We start from the raw sequence: 12,293 nt of genomic DNA, 5'->3' as shown, positions 1-12,293 counted from the left end.
TTTACTGGCCACTCTTATATTCAAAATAGCAATAAGAAACCTGAATGACCAATATTTTCTGCTAACATAGAGAACATCCCTTCCTTCATTTGCAGAACTGGCTGTTAGAATCAAGATCTTTGAATGATCCCCGGGATCAAGTTATGTTCACTAAATGAATGTCATATAGAAAGGAAAGTTTAACAGTCATACCGATGAAAGGGGCTCCTGCAAAGAAATGTGGTGGATTTTTAATTTATCACTATTTTTCGGAAGAAAATATCTTTTATGACTATCTTTAACCCATACATGATCCCAGAAAAAGAATAAATAACCTGTCTCCCACTTGCTTCTTTACTTTTCTCTTTATTTGTATTTAATTTAACTTGGTGACCTTTCCTTTGACAGTTTTTGCATTGAAAAAATGGGGATCTCGATCCCTTGAAACTCCCCTGGATACGCCCGTGATTATTTTTTTTTGCCTTTTTTGATACAGATATCTTAAGTGTAAAAATAGTTGAGTAAGACATAAAAAAACACTTTTTTGGAAGTGATCTACAAGAAATAAATGGCTGATTTTGTAGATTTTGGCTAATTCCAATTTTGTTCTTTATTCTCGTGCTATACATATTTTTGCATTTTTTTCTAAACCTGTTTTATTTTTCGTTTTTTTTTTATAGTCAAAAATGTTTCTCTATCTAGTAGTTGTTTAATTGTATGGGTGACTTTGGAAAGATGTTTCTTTCATGAAAAGGATATGTGAGTGAGTAGGACTGAAAAACATAAAATGAAACTCCACTTTAACCTATTTTGTGTCCTCTTGGTCGAACTATTACCATAAGTTATTTACTCACACCTGTATTTTGCATTTTTTTTCAACAGTGAGCAGAAAAAAATGCAAAAAAAGAAACGCAAAAAAAAAGATTGACTTGATATTAAATTAAAACTTTGTTAAGTCTATTGCTACGATTTAAAAGAATGCCATCTTAAAGGATAACCATGTGAGCTTTAAAAATGAAAAAAATCTTAGAAGAAATGGCAAAATTTAACACACGAATTAAATTAATATTTCTTCAATTTTAGTGAACTGTTATATAACGGTTGTAGAAAATACCGTTTACCATTCGAGAAATAAAATCAACAACATTAAAAAGCATAAAAAACACGCATTTAATACACTTGCAAAAAGACCTCCAAACACCCTTGAATTGATTTATACAATTTGACACGCTTTAACCTGCAGCTAATATACACATGAGCTCATGTCCATAATAATTAAATAAGAGAAGACGGTTAAAAATCATGACCTGCCTAGAGTAGCAACTAACATCTTATCAGAATATCTGTTTTCGGGAGTAAAACTGCCTTTATGTTGCAGATAATAAATAAGTAAAATATTGATCTGATAATACGAGAAGAAGAAAAATATTGTGTTTGTGATCAGAATCTGTTGGATTTTTTAAACAACCTATTCCATTCACAGGGGCATTTTGTTGGGCTAGAAAGACAATATAACTGAGTAAAACAATTATGCTTCTAATGAGAACTTCAGTAGAATAAAGCTTGTTTATTTATAATTTTCCCACAAAGCTATACAAGGCTATTTGTGTACAGCTGTTCCAAACTTTGAACTGATATGCTCCAAGGAAGGCAGCTGGTTAAAAGCACTCTCCCTTAACTTTTGCTTACTCTTCTCTGACCAAATTTAAGCAGTTCTGTCTTAATTAATACATCGTTATCTTTAAGTAAGAAGTAGATATGTTCATGTAAGTATAATGCCTTTAATGTTATAACAGTTCAATAATTCTATACTCTGGATACAAGTAGCAAAAAGTCATCACACTTTGGGACCGAGAGTGTGCTGTAAAAATAAGGGTCAACTCCCACTATTTGATTTACATCACTATTGTATATAGCGAAATTGTCTGTATGTATACTTTATATGATGGCGCACATACTGTATGATACCTAACTATTAACACTACTCTTAATAGATATTACTAAAAACATATTTTAAGGAAAATATGGCAGTCAGAAGTTTCTGAATTCATGGAAAAGAAAACGGTTTGGAGCAGTGTGTTACCTATCACAACTGAGTTACAACACAGTGTCAGTAGTAAGATTATGGAGTAATAACGGACCACACCATACAGAGGGACACACATCTATATAAGATTTAGATTATGATAGTTTAATGCGCTCCAAAAATTCGATAGATTATGTGCAACTTCCCCTTTCCTACTGTAAGAATGAATAGATGTTTCGTCGCCATTTTTTCTTCAGATTTGATCGTTTGCTGTTTGATAATCGCTTCAACTGGGTGTAAGTACTATAAAAGTGTGGCAAGCAAGCATTTTTTCACTGATATATTTCAAAGTTGAAAACCGAACAACCACAGAGACATGTATCAGTTCATTTTTTCGTTTAACTAGGTCGGCAGTAGTGTCTGGATACACTATCGGAAACTTTGGCGCTATGGATTTTTTGTCCATTGTTGTGGACTTGAACTTTAACTTGTTTTTGTATGACAGTGCGATATAACTCACGCCTAGCCCAAACAATGATTATATTGGAACTCAATGTGTATAATGACTATTTCAGCCAGTTAAAGAGTAATAGAAATACGCCGTTTCTGTGTCCTAGTGATCTAGAAACTTTGTCCCAGTTATACCACATATTTATTACACATACATAAACTCAACGTACAGACACGAAAGTTTCCAAGGACATACAGCTTTTAGTTTTTGAAGTTCATCAACATAGCAAGGGAAAAGAAGAGATGTTCATGATACACTGATCCTGTCTAGCGTTCAGTCACGACTCAATGGTTTGTGTTTGTTCTATTGCTCCAGACACCATGTGATAGTATTTTGAGAGATACTGGTTTATGGCTGAAAATATAGTTAACAGCGAGGATACCAACTTGACAAAAAATGTCTTCTAATCATGTATAAGTAATACAGTTTGAACGTTATGTTTCATTAGTTATACTAATTACTAGGTATATAGTTTTAGTTCTGATCTTTGTAGATAGCTTGTTTCGATGAGAAGTTAGTATTAATTACATGAAAGTACGAACGACATTAAGTGTCTTACTATATATAGTAATAATTCACTCACGAATGAAGAAGTTAAGACAGCAAAGGTAGTGATTATCAATGACGTCATGAATCTGGTTTAAGCTCAAGAATACCTGCTTTAGTCCTTTTGTTTGCCACTTAGCAAATCACAGCTCCTTTGGATTTTGTGAAGATTACCAGAACTAGCGACAATTCAATTGGATACTTGTCAGGTTCAGAGATAATTTAATATCTCAGTTGTTTATTAGTGATCAATATCTTCGTTTCTAAACATTGTGGTATGAGTTTTATACCTTTTTGTTTTAATATAGAATTTTTTCGAAACTCGCCAATTATCCAGGTGTAACTGTACTTTTTACATAAAGCGTAGTCAATAAATTCGTTAGGTTCCTATCACTATATTTACCTATTTTTCCCCAAAGATAATATCTGGTCTCCTTGTGAGGGAAATAGATAAAAGTACAGCTGCAGCTTGTAAAGGATGATGGACAGTTGTTTATTCCAATGGTATGTCAGAACTGTTATCTCGAAGTTACAACCTCCTTTATTTTTGAATGGGAATGACCAGTCACGTAGATAATGCGAATCACTCTAGGTAAGCCAAATATTACCTGACCATAAACACAGTGTAGGAGTTCAAATCATATCTATCATATCGATGACAGGCTGTGCAGTAGGAGACTCCACTGGTAGATGGATGCTAAATTAACAACCTGGGAGTTCTGGAAAGAACAAGTTAAGGAATCAAATCTAGAATTACTTGCCATGTAGCGAGATGAAGCCCGACTAGTTCAGACTGAGGAACGTAGCATGGGTGTCCATCTTTACAAACCACTGAGTCATGGTTCTCAGCTTGTGTTGCAGGCATCAGATTATCCAGACCTTGCATAATGCAGAGCTAATTTCAACAGCCAACTGTTCTATAAGTTGTGTAAAATGTTAGATGTGGTGAAGACACACGCTTCACTTTATTACCATAGGTCTGATGGTTTACTAAAATAAGTAATACAAACCATCACATGCATGTTTACCAAATGTGTTAATTCCAGCCAAACCAATTGGGATGAGCACACACCATATGCCTTGATGTCATAGCGCCCAACTGAGCAGAGATCTACAGGCTCTTCAATGAACATTCTCACATTTTAGTGGAAACCCTGCTTCCTGTCAATGTGATGTATTGTTCTCCTCTAGTGTAGACATCTCATAGTGTTTGCAAGAACATGTGGAGTAGTTTGGTTTTGAATTAATTGACACACAGTTATGATAAAATAGTATAGGAAATGGTGTACTAACATCGAGACTAGGTGTGGCTTTGGTACGTGCTAATGGCATTGTAACAGCTTGGCTTTAGTTGGACAGGGGTTTATCCCATGCTCTGACAAGATGCGCATGATGTACAAGTTACAGTAATCAATACGCATGTGAAAGCATGTAGTATATGTTGATCAATATGTTAATGATGAACCTCTAGTGCAGTAGCTTGATCAGAAATCAGAAGAGGAGACTGGCAAGCAAGTCAAAGGAAGAAGATAGTGCTGCCTTGCACTACCCCAACCCAACAGAGTAAGAGGAAAGAGGTGATAATACTAACTTGGCTGTTCAAGATATGCCAAATGAGGAAGTGTCAGATTTAGAAGTGAGAGACAGCTTTGGCAGTTGGTTGAACTGCTGGACTTCTGATCCATATGGTTAGGATTAACCATGGTTATCAGTAGTCATTGCAGTCTTGTGGTTAAAAAATCAACAATTGAAAGAAAGTGGCAAGCTTGCTTTCCAAGTTACCTAGTGACGCTCACTGTACAATGGGTGGTTTGGTTTGAATTTTGCGTAAAGCTACTCGAGGGCTATCTGCGTTAACTGTCCCTAATTTAGCAGTGAAGACAGCTATTCAACACCACCCACTGCCAACTCGTGTGCTACTCTGATTAAATAGTGGTATTTGACTGTCACTCTTATAATGCACTCACGACCCCAGAGTGCATTGCGCAGATTTTAGACAACAGCACACGAAACATGGACCCTCGGATTCACACTACGCCACGCTAACTACTAGACTACGCCCAGCCCAAGTAATAATGATATTGACACCGAATCAAAGTGGCCTAGAAACTTTGTCCATATTTACATGTACTTAAGATTAAAGTGCAGAACGAAGCTTCCAAGGACAAACAACTTTTATGTTTTTGGTTCATCAACATAGCAAGGGCAAAGGAGCGATATAGAGGAGACTTTGCTCTTATCTAACGTTCAATTATAACCCATCAGCCCACGTTCGTTCTTCTTTGCCTATAGACCCCATATGGAGAAACAGTTATATTCTAGCATGACATATGTACATATATATTAAATGTCTGACCTACCATGAATTGCATGAATATATCCTAAGATGACAAGATTTTTTGATTATTGCTTGTTTGTTTGTTTGTAATTAAGCACAAAGCTACACAATGGGCTATCTGCTCACCACGGGTATCGAAACCCGGATTCTAGCGTTGTAAGTCCGCATACATACCGCTGTGTCACTGGGGGCTTTAATTATTGCATTAACATATAAAAAGAACTTAGAGCAAATAGACATAAATATAATATTTTATGTCAATAATATTAAACACTGTTATGTTAAATTCGCAGTTATCAAATCAATGGTTTAATATGTTCACCTAATTTAAACGAGCAGATGTTCGGGCTTTATCTCTAAAGTATTTTAATCATTTACTGAAAAATCTATGTGGATGAACCAGTAAATTTGTTTGAATGTTTCTGTTTAAGAGAGTATAATTTACTTCTGTTATTAATTTGTACATATCTTTGGTGAAGATCGAGAGGATATCAATATATCTTTGCATCATATTCCTTTATTTAACAATAATGTATTGTCGACCAGTGGATCAGCACTAAGTTTACGGACTTACAACAGTACAATCCGCGGTGGACAAAGTGTAGATAGCCTATTGTATAGCTTTGCACTAAAACAATAATGTAAATAGAGTGTTATGGTTGCTAAACAAGGATTAATTTCTGGCTAAGAAAGGGAATATAATTAATCTACACGTCGTACAGGAATGACCTGAAAAGAGTATTTTGGAGTACGCTGAACTTAAGTTCAGACTTAGCAGACAAATAATTATTTTTTTAAATGTATACGTATGTTCAGCAAGAAGCTTAAACTACCTTTTTAAAGTTATACAGCAATCGAAAGTCGAATATTAATTTTTTTTCGATGGTTAGAAAATCCATTGCAATGAATAGCCAATGATATATTTATTGTTGGAAGTATGAGTTTATATTTTATTAGTTTCAGTAAAATAACAATGCCAGGAAGTTAATTGGATTGTTAAATACTAATAATTTTATTGAAGGTGTTGTTTGTTTTTAAGCACAATGCTGCACGAAGGGCTATCTGTGCTCTGTCCACCACGGGTTTCGAAACCCGGTTTCTAGCGGTATAAATCCACAGACATACCACTTACGCAGCTGGCTCACTGATGTGGTAAATCTATAAAATTCATTCTTTTGTTACATGAAGAAATCACAGAGACCCCAATATTTTTACGAAAGTTGGAATGTAAAGACAGTATAACTAAATATCAAGAAACATTCGGCGAATGCTCAACATAATGGACTAAGTAAACTCTTTACAAGAAAAAGTATTAAAAGCCGTATTTGCATTAAGTTGTGATTTGCTTTATAATTTTTCATCCTTAACACTTATTCTATTTTGTCAAAGACATTAATATCGTTCTCATCATCATTGTTTACCATAGTTCTTAATTGTGTCGTTACCGTTATTAAATCATGCTGTTTTATAGTTTTAACTATATTTGATATTATTAGTATATGCTAAAACGTTATCTAAGTTATATTTTACTATTTCTGATTTCATGTTATTTATTATAACCGAAGATTAATTGTTAACAAAAGTAGGGTATTTTCTTTACTTTTAAAATTATTACTAGAAAAATGTCAGAACTTTTAAGGACATTTTTCATTATCTTAGACATAAAAGAATCCTGGATATTGATTGTCTTGATAGCAATATATTTTTTATACGCAAGTTTCTTTAAAAAGAGCTTCAAAAAAAGAATATTACACTCATTTTGCAAACTCACATAGTGTTATGCGGAACAGGTGACGAGTATTCATTAATTCTTTGAGTAAACATCGGGTAGTTGAGGCGAAAAAACTTTCAAGTACAAAGGACAGGTATATTTGTAAACAATTCATGACTTCATTAGTTTAGGAATTTTATCTTTAGAAGCTAAGGATGAGAAAGACTAACAGTACTTCTGAAAGCGATTCTGTGAAAAGTGTTTCTTAGAGGTTGAATAAGCCGGACTCTTAAAACAAATAATCCTTTACAAATTCATGCTGAACTAGCGTTATAGTAAGTTTTCGTAGAGATTTTACTTGTTTAAATGTTTATCAATATTTTTTTTTAATTCTTCTTCTTCTTCTTCTTGATGAAGTCAAGATGAAGTACATTTTATTAAGTACTTGCCTGGTGTTGGAGAATTATAATTGATAAAATAGAGCAGTTGCTAGTGAGGTGAGGGCTCTAGATGTTAGCATTTGATGAAAGAAGCACAAAGCTTCCAAAGTTAACGTGATTTATTCATCATCAAAACTGGTCTCGCTTTGTTGGACGAAAGTATCCAAAAACGGTTTTCCTTATCTTTTAGAATACTTTAGACTTTTTGAGGTTGATATATAGATTAGCCAGATAATCCAGTATGTGTTGACACATTTGCAATGTTCATTTAATATCTCGGAATTTGTATACGGTGGTTACGTTCAGCGATGTGACCGAAGATGTGGTAAATTACTTATTGAAAAACTCGTAAAGGGTGACAGTAAGTTTCTACCTTAAAATGGAAATATTAGGTGTCTTGTCCATTTATATACGCTTCTAGCGTTATCTTCAATAAGAAGTGGATTGGTTGATTTTTTGTTGGTTATTGTTTCAGTCTTTTCTATTTGAATGTTTTGATTTAGTAATTGGATTTGTATTTCACAAGGAAATGTTAATATAATTTTGAATAAGGCAGACAAATGACAACTACAGCGCGATGAAATATGTCGTCAAGCGAAAGAACGTGGAAAGTCTGACGTTTTTGGTCATTCTCAGGTTTCAGTAGCACTCCTTGGTTGAGTAGTGTTCTAAATGTTTAATGAGCACTTCATGGTTGAGTAGTGTTCTAAATGTTTAATGAGCACTCCTTGGTTGAGTAGTGTTCTAAATGTTTAATGAGCACTCCTTGGTTGAGTAGTGTTCTAAATGTTTAATGAGCACTCCTTGGTTGAGTAGTGTTCTAAATGTTTAATGAGCACTTCATGGTTGAGTAGTGTTCTAAATGTTTAATGAGCACTCCTTGGTTGAGTAGTGTTCTAAATGTTTAATGAGCGCTCCTTGGTTGAGTAGTGTTCTAAATGTTTAATGAGCACTCCTTGTTTGAGTAGTGTTCTAAATGTTTAATGTTTGCACAACGAGAGACATTTTGTAATTTCTTTGTGCTCGGAGATGAAAGAGTGTAAGTTGAATTATATTTGTATTTATGACAAAGCGGCTAAGACTATCTGCCACCAAAGGGAATGGAGCCAGTCAGCAGCACCTACCACTCACTACTCACACTAAAGGATTGACTGTCACCCTTATAACTCAACCACAGCTTAAAGTGGGGAGAATATTTTGTGTTATCGCACGTATTCGAAACTAGCTCGCCATCTCTCAAATTCAGAACTCTACCACAGGTCCAACCTGTGCCCATTCTTCTTTCTGATTTCTTACTTAATTTTTCGTGTTTTGGAGTGGAACCTTGAAAACACCATGGTAAGTGTACCCAATTAATAAACTTGATATAATAAAAATTAAGTGTATATCATAAGTGTAAATATGTATACAAAATGGCACCTATATAAATATACGATAAACATTAGATACATAGCATATTTTGTACATATATATATATATATATATGAGATCAGATACAAGCGAAAACATCAAGATTTATTCGAATATTTTCACATTACATATTTGTGCACCATAATCCTTAAATGATATGTAACTATATACTTTATAAGAACACATGGATGTAGTTTTTACGTTAATTGTTTTGTTTTTCTATAAGTATACTTTTATGTTAACACTAACTTCATAACTAATTTCTACTATTGAAGATTTACAATACTGTTTGTAAGATTAATGTTGCCTTATCAGAATGTCAACTTTTAAGAACTATGCTTAACACTTTGTGAATAGTTTCTCAATTGCTCCAATAAACATATTAATTTCTTAATCAAAATTATTGGTAATAATAATAACACCTAGGATATTTTGAAAAATATTTAGCATCTATGAAAGGTTGATATAATACTATAAAATTTTAGAGATAAAGAAAGAGTTAAACAGAAATTAATCAATTTAAATATAGTTCTGTAGCTAACATTGTACATAACATGCCTTCATGAGCCAGTTACTTTTTTTTTCAGTGGCTGAAATATACTGAAAAATAGAGATTCCTATCGTAAGCCTTACCTTGTACAGTGCATCTAGACATCTCAAATTCTGGATCAGAGAAATACAGATACAAATATCATATTTTATTCTTTAACTTTTCCTCTATTTTCAAGTTTGGGAAACACGTGTTGATTTGAAAAAATACCTAACGACCGAGAAAAACTGAAGAAAATTTTATTTATAGCCACTTGTCTTTCATTCTAATGATGAAAGGAAGTGATATTTGTAACTTGTAAAGTTATAGGTTTCTCAAGAATTATCTATAAGAGTATTAAAGCACACAAAAACAGTATGAGCTTTAGATTAACTTTACATCGCTAAAACCTGTTATTCCTTTCCCGAAAAGTGTAAATATTTAGAAGACGTAGAGATTAAAGAATTGGGGACAACAGTTGTTATTTCAATATCCCTCCCCCCCTTATAATAAAATTTACATGATGCATAATATATGGGGAAAATGGAAAAGCTTAAAGTTCAGAAATAAAATTAGAAAAATATTGTAAATATAAACACTTTATATAATTTCTTACAATATTATCAATCACAAATTTAGACTTTCTGCTTTAAATTTTATAAAAAACTAAATCTTGAATTCGTTAATTATTTTTACAATTCAATGATATAGGCCTAAAAATATCAAGCAACTAAGATCCTTGATATTGGAAATTTCGTAATTTAAAGTTAAAAGACTGGCATTTTGTTTAAGGTTACATTTTGTCATATCTACCGTTATTAAACTTTGTGGTTATAAAATTAAGCTACCATTTTAGCAATTTCATCCTTGTCTCAGTATTTCTTTAATTTAAGTAGTACAATTTATTTAGTAAATGTTATTATTCATAACAAATAGACTTTTACTTTGCAACTGTAACATAATTTAGGGCTCTTATCGGCTAATCAAATTAATTTTTAAAAAGTAGCTAACATAATTATATATATGGACCATCATAATCAGCTCTCTTTATTAAGTTGAAAACTACCCAAAACAAACATATAACTTGAATTACATTTCCTATATTACTGGAAAAATTTACATACAATTTGCTATTTTGTATTATATAGAGATGTGAAGGGCCATCCATTTATAGTTATTAACATATGGCACAAAATGAGATACAAAAGATCGTTTTATTTACAAAAATCGTACCTTTAAGAGTTTTTTCAGCTTGACAAAAAATGTTAATAAAAATAAAGATTTGAAAACAACTTAATACAATAAATTAGAATAAAGTACATTTATATTTTTTGCATTTTGTAATAGGATACTCTTTTTGGTTCCTTACACAAACTAATACATTTGATGTACAATGACGTAGTTGCACAAAATATATGTTTTAAGATATTTCTATATTCCAACAAAAATACCCTTATATTACTGTATAGATTAACAAATAGGATATAACACAAATTGATAAGACATAAAAGTGTATAGGAAATTTACAGTCGAAAACTTAATACATTGTTTATAGATAAGTTACACGGGTTATCAGGAATACAGAATAACAATGAAAGTAATAAAAAATATCTCAAACGACAGAAAATATATTGTGACCATGTTTTCCTGTTTTTCTTACTTCATTGCATTATAGTTGTTCCATCCTAAAAATACATAAAAAAATAATTGCTTAATTTTTTCTTAGTGATAATAGAATAATATTGAAACTGAATTAATGATCATTACTTGTATTTGAAGATTGATTTAAGACAATACGTTTAATGCACGTTTTTGAGTCTTTAAAATGTAGTCAACTTAATGTAGCCTCTGTAAGATTGATTCCAAAATTAGTTTTTATATAATGAATTCAAATAAACTTTGAGATTTATTGGTTATTCGTTAAAAAAACGTCGAATGTTTAAGCAAGAATCATTAAAGTTCATTCAGCTTATGTTCTTCTTCAAACATATATTATTCCATTCAGTATACTAAAAAATAAACAGTTTAAATGTTAGTCAGCTGTAAACTAGGGATCAAATCATTTTGATGTATTTAGTCCCAACTGTATATAACTGACAGTAACACGTTTTTCAAGTGATCAACCCTGACATTCATTTCGAAAGTAATACTTTGTTTTGTTATAGCTTTTATTCATTACAGTATACTTTTAACAAGCCCTTATAGACTAATTTAGTGAAGTATTAGTTTTGTAAAACATACAATTCAAATAATTTAAAATTTAATTGTATAAACATTAAAACCGGGAAAAATGGTTGTTTTAAGAAATTATGGTGCAATGACACAGATACAAAATATGTTATATTTTTTTTTCTCAAAACCTAAGATCCCTAAATCAATACAAATGTCTTCTATAATAAGGCAGAAGGTGAAAAATATGAATTAAGAACATTTTAAAGCTTTGTATTTGTTTTCTAAATAAAAATAATTTCTATGATTAAAAAAGTTTTATAGTCTATTTTATAATAACTAGCAGAAATACCCGCCCTCCAGGCAGGTATAACTACTAGTTCCTGCGGATGACTATTGGGCCTGCGACCTTTTCTGAAATTGTTTGACAGTTCTACAACAATGTACTCATATTTCACATTCAATAATGTTCACCATCCATGATAAAAACGATATTAATGAAATTTTAGTTTATAAATGAACTATCATCACAGCATTACATCACAGAGTCGATTTTATTGAAGTAATTCTTTGTAGACACAGTTATCAATGAAAGTGTTTTGCTTTTCTGTTGCAACACTCATGAGATCTTCAC

The 12,293-nt window shown here is 32.1% G+C and overlaps 1 long non-coding RNA gene across 1 annotated transcript in view; it reads right to left on the bottom strand.

The window, feature by feature from the left end:
- Positions 1-9,045: 9,045 nt before the first annotated feature.
- The window catches only part of LOC111083221, a 7,317-nt gene continuing 4,069 nt past the window's right edge, over positions 9,046-12,293 (bottom strand). The window contains exon 4 of the long non-coding RNA XR_002608886.1: positions 9,046-11,175. This is a non-coding gene — a long non-coding RNA (uncharacterized LOC111083221). The remainder of the gene's footprint in view (positions 11,176-12,293) is intronic.

The sequence above is a fragment of the Limulus polyphemus genome, unplaced genomic scaffold (assembly GCF_000517525.1).
Source record: "Limulus polyphemus unplaced genomic scaffold, Limulus_polyphemus-2.1.2 Scaffold137, whole genome shotgun sequence".
NCBI lineage: Eukaryota > Metazoa > Arthropoda > Merostomata > Xiphosura > Limulidae > Limulus > Limulus polyphemus.
Note: the sequence above shows the minus strand (reverse complement) of the source record. Positions and strands in the feature narration are given on the sequence as shown.